The following is a 12,041-nucleotide window of genomic DNA, read 5'->3' as shown; positions in this document are numbered from 1 at the left end:
CCATTTTTTTTCTTTACCACATGTATGAGAATTGTTCCTGAGTAGAAGGATTAAGCTCATCACCTGCAACTAGGTTTGGAAGCAGGGTCAAACTAATTGCTTGATTTAGATCTACAGTGTGGGGCAGAAAGAAAATGCTAGGCATAATGGAGGACTGAGATTTACCTTCCTTTGTCACTGAAAATCTCCTGAATTGCTGAAATGCATACATGTGTAAAACTGGGTGTTTTATTGGAATGTAGTTACATTTTTGCTTTGTTTTATGAGGGACTTTTTTTTATCATATTATTCAGCTAAGAACTGGCTTGAGAAAAACTGAGATTTAAAATCTATTAACCAAAGTTCCTGTCTTAACATTTAATCTAGCCCACTCCCTGGGACTAGAATATTGCTGTGTAGTCTCCAAATTTTGGAAGGATGCAAAAGAAGTGTACTGAGCCTATAGTTAAATGGCAAAACATATCCTATAATGGATTCCTATCTTTTGGAATGCATGGGTTTTTGTTTTTTTTTTTCTCTTCTTGCTTTTATTTTCTAAAGTCACACAACTGATGCTGTCTTTTTAAAACAAAGAGCATATAGAGAAGGAGAAAGAACACATTTTGAACCTAAACTACATATGATTCTTTTATAGAACTACAAAAGTAGTTCTTTTCCTAGTGCCCTCTCGTGACAACCTTTGCCGGGTAAGTAATACATCATCAGAGGTCTGTGCTTTCAGCAGCACATCTATTACAGCAGATTGCTTTGAAGAAACAGTGTAGAAGAGGGAGTCACAGTCATCAATTACAGATGCTAGAAATGTGTCAGCAGGTTCATGCTTGAGATTCTTCTCCAGCCACCAGAAGAAGGAATGGATAAGCCTTGTATCCTGCAACTTCAGATTTAGAATATCCCAAACTTCCTTGTTCACTTTCTTTATGCAACTAAATGCATTCTTTAATATTAATATTGACCAGTGATAAAACTTCAAGGAATGGCATGAAGCTGCCACACAGGAAGTTCGTGTTGGATATCAGGAAAAGATTCTTCACCAGAGGGTTGTCGGGCACTGGAGAAGGCTCCCCAGGAGAGTGATCATGGCCTCGAGCAGACAGAGTTCAGTAAGTGTCTGGACTATGTTTTTAAACATACAGTCTGATATTTGTGTGGTCCTATACTGAGCCAGGAGTTGGACTCAGTGACCTTTGTGAGTCCCTTCCAACTTTGAATATTCTATGATTCCATGATGATACATCAAAATATAAATTTAAGAGGATGAATTCTGGTAATATCATGAAAATTTAGAGTCTTGTTTTCACTAGAAACCCAGATGTGCTTTGGCATAATTCTTCACTTCCTTAAGACTCTAAGAAATTGGCTTTATTTCTTTTTTTTCACATTAAGGGGTATGATATAAGACAAAATATTACTAGATTTGGTATAGACATGAAAAAATAATGAGCATCTCTGGTGAGCTATGAGTAGGTGAAGGAGAACATGATCTAAAGGGTAAGCAGTGAAATGACGACATTCCCATCTAAGTCATACAATCAAAAATCCAGGTCTCACTGAATGGTAGCACGACTCATTTGGTATGTCCACCACTCCTCTCAGCTTCATATCATCAGCAAATATGCTGAGATATTTGATTATGGTAAACCACTCATTTCCAAAGTATGTCTAAGTTTTTGTGCATTCACTTAGATACTGTTGTGACTCTTAAAGCCTCACAGTTTTTATTTTTCCATTCAGAGCCTTTGAATAACTTGGGACAAAGTAAGATGAGGATTCTTTGTACATACAGAGAGGAGATCTGTGACTGACAAAAGATCCACACTGAAATTTTTATAACATGATTCATGATGAGTAAGCAGATTTTTCAGATAGACGATAAGTCTAAATATTCCTCCCTCATAAATATACACCTTCCTTCAAACCTGAACATACTAGACAGATCAAAGCCTGAAATTAAAACTATGTTCAATATTCTCCTATTGTTTAAAATGGTTTTCAGAGGATCTGAAAATCAGAAATTTATATTTTTTTAACTAGGAGGACTTTTTGAAATGTTCTTTCAAGGCTAGCTGGAAAACATTTATGGAAGATTTTCTTTTTATTCTGAATAGCCAAGTCATCTGTGCTTCTAAAATTATCCTCTTCCTAATGCATGGTAACACAGTTTTCAAAGTCTTTGACTTATTGCAAAGATCACTGTTCTCATATGCACTAGAATGCTGATTGAGTTGACCTTACATATCTGCAGTCCATCAACTTTTTCTCTTGGGAAGAAGAGTTGTTTATGAAATTATATTTTTGATAGCAATAGCTGCCTGAATTTTCATTAGTCTGTCAGTTCACCACTTGGAAAAAGAACAAGAATGACACAGGAGCCAAAGTTTTAATTGTGTTGGAAATTTGCCCCATTCATGAAAGATCAAGAGAAAGACTGGGGAAAGGCTCATAAGCAGGAAGACAATGCATATGCATTACTGCTGTGTACTCTGCTGTTTAACAAACAATTGCAGTGAACATTTTTCTCCAGTGCATTTCTGAGTCTTGATACAGAAAACATTCCTGTGAACCAGTTACAGCCTAACAACTTCTTTTCTGATACATAGCACATGAAGGTGATGAATGCTGTTATTCTATGCATTTCAGAAAAGCCTGAGCAACTTAGCTGCAATGAAAACCCAACTTGCAACTAGCTCATATTTCAGGATGCTGTGTCTGTCAAAGGACCTATGCCAAAAACATTATTAGAAAAGGTGAGGATCTGGAGAAAGAAAATGATTGTTATCATCTCTTTTCCTCTGAAGAGAAGTGAGAAAACTATTCCTTCTGAAAGAAGAGTAAATATCAGAGCAGAGTTAGCCATCTTGAGCTCATATCTCTTGTGATATCACTGCTAGTTGCCAGCTTTCCTGCATCTCTAGTCTAATAGATTCACTGTGGGATGAAGAGAAGTTTCTTTTGTGAGAGCTGGATGGAGACCCACTTTTTGATCTAGACTGCATTATGAGAGGCTGAAATAGTTTTAGATGAGTCCTTGAATCTCTATATAGAGCTGACTCCTTTTCCTGGGCACTGTCAACTCAAGAGGATGGTTATGTGGAGATATGCAGATGGTCATACATTAACTATGTTAGCATCACTCAAGTGACAAAGACACAGCTATCAGATTGGGTGCATCAAGTATCTAAGTTGAAACCATTATGAATCAGTGAATTACTTCTATAGCTGCTGTTATTAATAAAACATAAACAACCAAATGTCATTAGATAAAGTCTGGAAACAGCAGTTTGCAATACTCTTGCATGAAAAAAACCCAGTTATTTTCAATACAGTTAAGATTCCAACATGGGACCTAATGCAATTAGTCAAAATCATTTTCAAAATAACTAAGAATTCCTAGGATGTCTCAACAGGCTGAAAAATTATCTGTGTAAGAAGTCACAATTAATGACCCTGCTGTGATAGAATAAAATAGAAGCTGCTTCTCCTTGCAAAGTGAATGAAACAAAAAAATATATTATCCCTACTATTTAATTCCACTTTCTTAATTCCTGAAGGAAATTTTCTGATTTCCTCTTGGATAAGTACATTTTTCTCAAGTAATTTGACTTACATTTTGAACAAACATTTGAGGGCTGTGTGGCAAGCAGTTATCATAGAAGATCAAGGCAAAGAAGTTGTTATGCACCTCAGCCTTCTCCTTGTCTGTTGTTATCAGCTTGCCTGTGTCACTCATTAGGGGGAGTATTCCCTCTCGGACTCCCTTTTTCTGGTTGAGGTACCTCTAGAAGCCTTTCTTGTTCTTTTTGGCAACTTCAGCTCTAGCTGGGCCTTGGCTTTCCTGACCCCATCCCTAGACAGCCTAGTGGCTTACCAAAGTACCTTTCCCTGTTTCCACTGCCTGTGTGTTTTCTTCTTGCTCTTCAGTTTGTGCTGCACATCCCGCTTCAGCCATGTTGATCTCTTGCCTTCCTTTTCCGACTTGCTACACCTGGGCTGTAATGCTTTTCCATGCTAAAGAAAGCTTCATTAAATATCCTTCAGCTCTGCTCTGAATCCTTGTCCATCAGAACAGTTTCCCAGGGTGTTTTGTTGACTAACACCCTGAAGAGCTGGAATTTAGTTTTCCTAAGGTTTAGCATCCTAATTTTACTCTTTATCTGTCTCATATCCCTCCAGAGCATGAACTCAACCACAGCATGGTCACTACAGCCCAGGCAACCTCCAATCCTGATGTCACCAATCAATTTATTTACAATGGTGAGAACCAGGTCCAGTATTGCATCACTGCTGGTGAGATCTTCTCTTATTTAACTTAGGAATTTATTCTTAATGCATTCCAGCAGCCACCTGGAGTGCCTACAGCTCACCATGCTACTTTTTCCAGCACATGTCTGGGTGGTTGAAGTCTCCCATCCGGATGAGCACTTGTGAATGTGATGCCTGCTGTAGCTGGAGTTACAAGGCCTCATCAACAGATTCCACTTGATTGGCTGGCCTGTAGTAGACACAAAGTTCCCTTTTCTGTCTTTTCTTCATATAACCTGTAGCAAGGATGTTTGGATTAGCTTGTTCCTGACCTTTTTTTTATTTTTTTTCCCTTAGCTTGCTTTTTTTTTCTTATGTAGATAGTTCAACAACTTTGGAAAGTGTCATCCCAGAAACTGTGTTGGTGGAGAATCATTGGATTAAAAACTTGATTACATCGATATATTTTTATGAAATGTCCTTTAATGTTCTTATTACTGCAGCAAAAACTCAAATTCTAAAGCCATTAACCTAGCAATCAGGAAAAGTTCAGGGACAAACATACACAAAAACAACCTGTTTCTAAATTTCTCTCCAGTACATCACTACAAGTCTTTGGAAGCCTATATTAAATATGTAATCCCTCAAGGTAGTAAAGTTACAGAAATAATGAATTTATATGGATGTTGCTCTTTTCTAATCACATTTCACTTTGTGTCCATCCTCTATATTAGCTATTTGCCTTTCTACTGTGAGTAAAAGTACTTCATGGGCTATCTACATGTAGAAATTTCAAACGTCTCCATTAGAGCAGACTTTTTACTCTTAGCTTGCCTGACCCAGGTAAGTGAAATAGGCAGAAGAAAAAGCAAAGTCATAATTATTCACTCAGAGATGAGGCACTGGAATAGGTTGCCCAGGGAGGCTGTGGATGCCCCCTCCCTGGAGGTATTCAAGGCAAGGTTGGATGTGGCTCTGGGCAGCCAGGTCTAGTGCTTAGTGACCCTTCCCATGGCATGGGGGTTGAAACTAGATGGTCTTTGAGGTCCTTTTCAACACAGGGCATTCTATGATTCTATGAATACCTGTGAGAGATATTTCATTGGATACTGACTACTTATTGACTGCATAACCACATATAGAAATAAGTTAAATGAATGTAGATATTTAGAGTGTAGGTGTGTACATCTGAACTCTCTCCTTCTCAAACTTTCATTAAATTGAATGGAGTCAATTGACTTAGTGAAATCTAGGAGATGTTTCGTCTAATCCTAAAGTAAGTATATAAAATTGATCAGACTGTACCCTCAAGAAACCTATTTGTTTTCACGTATTGAAGAAGGGAGAACAAAGTTCAGGTGCAAAAATCTACACTGTGATTGAAGGCAGTGACATCGACCTTTTCTATCATGTCTGCAAGCCCTGAAGATATTGGTTTCTACAGCAGTTACTGCTCTCTTTACTTCAACCGTCCTATCAATTAGGTGCATAAAATCGGAGCTGTGGAAAGATAAAAGCATTAAATGTCCTCTTCATTTTCAGATGGCCAACTCCAAGTTAAGATGAGGGATAGTGAGATCTGCTGGCTGGGTAATGTATCTTAGCTAGAAGATAGACTGTCATTCATTAGTGATATTGCACATTCTGAACCTGGTTAAGAAGTTATATTCTTCCTTCCATACTCCTTTCTTAACATGATCATAGAATCACAGAGGAAGAGACTTCTAGGATCACCTATTCCAACTATCCAATTACCATAAATACTGCTCGCTAAACGATGTCTCCAAGTACTGTATCTACACCTTCCTTAAACACCTCCATCAACAATGACTCCATCACTTCCCTGGGAAGCCTGTTCCAATGCTTAATCGCTCTACCTGAGAAGAAATTCTTTCTAATATGCAATCTGAACCTCCCCTGGCACAACTTGAGGTCATTTCCTCATGTACCATTGCTTGTTACATGGAAGAAGAGGCCAACCTCCCCATACCACAACCACATTTCAGGCAGTTGTAGAGAGTGATGAAATCTCTGAGCCTCTTCTCTAGACTAAACAATGATCCTATTCGTCTGCTATGAATTTTTTCCCCTCAAGTCTGCCTGTGTAATTTTTCATGGTGTCACTTCCCAATGAGTTTTGTAAAAATGACCCTAACCAGAAAGCCCCAGAATTAAAAGCATTAAAGTGTAGTCAAGTTGATAACCACTTACTCAACATCAGCTGGGAGCATGACAACACCTCTGATCCTAGACTGGATGACTTGGCTGTGTTGTGTGCCTTTTTAATGTGTGTGTAAAAATAACTGAAGAACTGAATCTAATGCAATACCAGCACCAGAGAGAAGTGACCATCTGCTGTCTTTAGAGAGAGAAATCTGCATTAAAATTATGTTATAGACATTTTATTTTCCCTTCCCATGTATGTGCAACCTAAGATTCACAAAACCCAATCTATCCTGAGTATATATTTCCAGCAGTTAAGAAATCTATTGCGTTACTGGGATGATAAATTAATCTCATATGTATATCATTTCACATACAGACAAAACAATGAACATATTAATTCAGAATAATGTTGCAGACAGTCAAGCTGAAAACATTAAAGCAGCATATTCTGGATTTTCTCATGCAAAATGAAATGTTATAATGATAACATTGATTTTGTTACTTGAAAAATGTCTGTGAATTTTAGTGGCCACCATCTCTTCTCCATACAAGATAGCAAGTATGAAAAAAGGAGGATATATAATATATTGAATATTAACTGTGAAGTAAGTGTCAGTTGCGTTGGTGCCTCTAATACCAGGACAGCTTAGCTTTACGTCAGTCTTCTATTCTCAGAAATGTTTTCTGACATTTTTCAGGGGTTTCAAAACAAATTTGAGTAAAATCAGTTCCTGGTCATGTCAGAACTTTAGTGAGCAGAAGGTAGCAAAAATTCAACCTTTCTCTTCCAGAAATGATATACCCTCTTTAGCAAATTATCTGCCAATGATTTCTTTTCTCATTTTTAGTTAGGTGGAAAGAAAGAAGATAGATGGTAACTTCCCATTCACATAATAAATATCACTATTATCCAGCTTCCATTCTTTCTGACAACTACAATTTCTATCATTCACAGACGATAATAAGTTTGACTGTTAATCTGTTTGAAGGCAGGAGGACTTCCAAAGGATCTGAATAGGCTGAAGCACATGATGTTCAACAGGACTAAGTTCCAGGTCCTGCACTCAGGTCATAACAACTCCATGCAGCACTATGGCCTTGGAAAAGGGTGGTTAAAAAGCTACTCAGCAGAAAAGAACCTGAGGATTTTGGTTAGCAGCTGGCTGACCAGTCAGCAATGTGCCCAACTAGCTAAGAAGGGCAATGGCATTCTGGCTTATATCAGAAATAGAGTAGCAGCAGGACTAGGGAAGGGACCGTACTTATAATACTGTATTCAGTTTTGCATTTCTCACGACAAGAAGGATATTGAGTTGCTTGAGCATGTGCAAAGAAGAGCAATGAAGGTGGGGAAGAGATTGGAAAACAAGATTAGAGGAGTAGCTGAGAGAATTTGTGTTGCTTATTCTGGAAAACAAAAGACTGAGGGTACAGCTGCCAGTTGTGGCAGTGAGAGTGCAATTTTCTCAAGTGATAAGTGATAGGTCCTGAGGAAATGTGGATGTCTCTTTTCATCGCAGGGGAGTTGCACCAGGTGGTCTTCAGAGGTCCCTTCCAATTCTAAGGATTCTCTGATTCTATGAAATGGTCTCAAGTTAAGTCAGGGGACATTTAGTTCAAATATGAAGAATTTCTTCACTTAGAGTAGTCAAGAATTGGAATAGGCTGCCAAGAATAATGGTGGAATCTCCATCCCTTGATGTATTTAAAAGACTTGTGGATTTGGATCTAAGGGACATGATTTAGTGGATGAACTCAGTAGGTTAGGCTGGTGTTTGGACTTGATGATCATGAAGGCCATTTCTAACCTAGATGATTCTGTGATTATGATATTTTGAGGATACAAATATTGCAGCACTGGGAAATAATGGTATATTGCACTGTTCCCTGTTCTAATAACGGATCCCCAGCAGGCTCTTCATTTAATTCATCCTGTTCTGAGGAGGAGGAACCATATACTCTGAGGTACTTTTAAAAATAGCCTTTAACATGATAAAGTCTCTTTCCAAACTTTGAAATTTGTAAAACTGTGAGAAATAATGATACTCACATCTACACTAAAATCCTTTTTTTTAACCTAAAATAAGTCAATAATTGCACAGCATCAGATGAAATCACTAAATGTTCTTAATGACACAGCTTCAAAACAAAGCATTCAAACTTGCCAATTTGTGTTAGTGTCTCACTAGTAGAATCACTGGGATAGATATGCAGCTGATGTAGTTTACAGTGATTCTTAGTTGATTTACATCTGCTGATATTCCTGATATTATCTGCTGATAATGCATCCACCTGTGTTTGGGCTCTGCAAAGATTCCTGGAAGACTGTGATAACCACTGATGAAAATATTTTAAGGCCATATGCTGTTATAAAATTGAAGGATCTTATATGTAACTCAGCATATAACAGTGCTGAGGAGTTTGTGCACCAAAAAAAAACCCCACAACACTGATGTATAGCTCAATCTTACTCAAAATTTACATAAGGAGAAGAAAACGCACTGACAATTGTTCCAGAGAGTCTGATTTATGGTCATTTTGACTTCTATAAACATCTCAAAGAATCCTTAACCTTTCCATGGAAGAATCAAGATGTAACCACTAATAAGCTTACAGTAAGAAGCACAGTGATTTAATTGTTGTCTTTTAACTGTAACTGGTATAATGGTCACTTCATGGGGAACTCTTCTCCTAAAGGACAGGAAAATTCAGACTTTGACAACCATATCTATTGGAACAACAACTAAAAAGAAAAAAAGAAGTTGTGTATGATCATCCTCCTGAAGTAGAGTAGTACCGTTTCTTGCCTGGAATCTGTGAGTTGCCTTGCTAAAGAAAACACTGGTGTAGTCCAGCTTCTGCTCATGAAGAGCATGAAATGAACATTTCAGATGAGCTACCCCTTTAGCAATTTCTCTAGATTTCACCTCTGTCCTAGCACAACTTCAGCAGTTCATTCTGGTTGTTCAAAATACTTTTAAGCAAATAGGTGTCTGGCCAAAACCCCTGGGAAATATTAGGAATCCCTCTACAGATCTTAATGAATTTGGGGGCATTGAATGAGTAAATATGTATTCAAATTATTGTTAACATTAAAAACAAACCTAATATCTTCAAATATTTTTTGAAAATCACTGAAATGTTTGCAGACATTCTTTCTTTCTTCCTTCAGTTTAATTTAGAATTTATGATTCACCCAAGTGAGGATCTTTTCTCATGTGTCATGTTCTTGTTCTGCTCTTATAAGTTCTGTGTTCTTCCTCTGCTGCTCTTGCCCCCTTTAAAAAGCCAGGAAATAGAAATTTCAGTATCGTTTCATGCATTATCTACTAGTGCTGAATCTATTTTATATATTTTTCTGCAACTGTATGATTAACAATAAAATAATTCATATTTCTCTGTGTGTGTATACAATATAGACATACTCACAAGCCCTCTGTGGAGTTATGAAAAGCCTCCACTTGCCCCTTGTGACCTTGTCACCACAAATTGCTTTTGGATTCCGTGCCATTTGAACAAGCACAGAAAATCACTTTCATGTTCCTGTAACTGCTAAGAAAAACAAACAAAGAGTGCTGCAGTGTGCAGCATCTGGCATAATTCTCACTTTGACACACACTTTTCTTCACTTTCCTTTAAGAGAAAAGTTCAGGGAATTCTCACTACTGACATGCAACAGTTTCTATTCAATTACACTCTCTTGGAAACATCTGCTCTGCTTGGTCTTAGAGGATGAGCTAAGCTTAGCCATGTTTGGAGAAGATTGTAGATGACTTTGCTCTTAAGTGAAGTTATTTCAGTAAATAGTTAAATGAAGAAGCAGTGGGCTGTGTGGTTCATAAGTTCATAAGTTCATAAGTTCATAAGGTTGGAGAGGACCTATAAGATCATCTAGTCCAACCATCCTCCTATCACTATCTCTACCCAACTACTAAATTAAATCCTTTAGCACCTCATCTAAACGCTTCTTGAACAGCACTAGGGATGGTGCCTCAACCACCTCCCTAGGCAGGCCATTCCAGTGCCTGACCACTCTTTCAGAAAAGAAATGCTTCCTCAGGTCTAATCTAAATCTTCCCTGGCGCAACTTGTGGCCATTCCCTCTCGTCCTGTCGTTATTTATCAGGGAGAAGAGGCCCACCCCCTCCTCACCACAACCCCCCTTCAGGAAGTGGTAGAGTGCAATAAGGTCTCCTCTGAGCCTCCTCTTCTTCAGACTAAACAATCCCAGCTCCCTCAGCCGCTCCTCAATTAAGAACAAACTTGCCCATCAGTGTTTTAGCATTATGTTCACCCAACTCTGTACTATATTTATACTGTACTATTAGGAAATTTCATACATACTAAGGTACCAACTGTACCAAAGCACCATGTTGTCCTTCTCCAAGGATGACTGAGCTTGGGCTTACGGAACTCTTTAAGGTCCAAAGGTTTTCAGATTTAACAGTGGATAGGTCTTGATGGCAAGATTGAGCTCTTGTTTATCACATTGAGATGGACTTTTATGTCTATGCTTCTGTGGAGTAGCCTAAGTTGGTAAGTATAATGATGGACAAAGAGCTGTGTGTGATTTATATTTGTGTTTTTGTGGCAATGGATACAATTCACATCTGAGGCAGCAGCAGCACAAGATGACCCAGTAGATGGAATCACAAAATCATAGAAAAGTTTGAATTGGAAAGGATCTGTTTATTGTTATGTTGCGTGGACTCTCCTTTTATGCTTCTACTTTAATCCTATTTCAGAAACCTTTAGTCATATTCCAAGCCTAAACTTTTCTTCCAAGTAAAATTTAAGGGAACAAGGTTCTTAAAATTTCTTTATTCAGAAGTTTTTACTGAGGAATCATCCTTAGATTGGAAAAAAGAAATAAAAATAAATAAATAAACATGAAAATGAGGAAATAAAACCTTAAGATTGCAAAAGAAAGATGATTTCCATTGTCTTAAAGTTACCAAGAACAAACTACACTCCACACTGACTTTAAAATGGTTTTTGTTACCTTAAATTTTCTTTGTACTTTAAGAACTGTCTTCAATGATTGAAAAAATATAGTGTAGAAGGCCTAATACTACCAGGATTTCCCTAAGTTAACTGACTTTAATCAATGCATTAATTAGTCCTCTTGAGAGGAAAGACTTAATAGTAGAAATGTTTCTCTTTGTTCATGCAATCACACTAACAACTGTGCATACTTTTGTGTTCGGCATGGACACTGTAGACTTGGTGGAGCTGGCTCAGGGATCAACACTGTTCTCTACTGTCTAGTGGAGACAAAAACCATTGATCTTCCACATAGAAAAACATGATGTTCCTTCTGCTACTCTTATCCTGGATATCTGTCTAGATCTATTTCTTCTGTGTGCTCATAGTCCCACATCAGGGACTGATCCTTCCCCTTTTCCTATCATGTCTCAAAACATTCATGGTCTCCTCCCATGACTATACATTCCTGACTCAGACTAAATTTGCAATCTTTTACCTTTCTGTCTCTTCAGCAAACAGTATTTGAACAAAAGGAGGAAATTCAACCCAGATTTCTTTGGCTGAGAGAAGCAGTCACAGCTGCATGAATGATGCAACATCAGTGAAGATGCACAGAAGAATATCTCCTTGCTCAGATCAATACTGTC

This window comes from Cyrtonyx montezumae, unplaced genomic scaffold, assembly GCF_038088225.1.
Source record: "Cyrtonyx montezumae isolate F1298 unplaced genomic scaffold, pur_monq_1.0 scaffold_8, whole genome shotgun sequence".
Classification (NCBI taxonomy): Eukaryota; Metazoa; Chordata; class Aves; order Galliformes; family Odontophoridae; genus Cyrtonyx; species Cyrtonyx montezumae.
Note: the sequence above shows the minus strand (reverse complement) of the source record.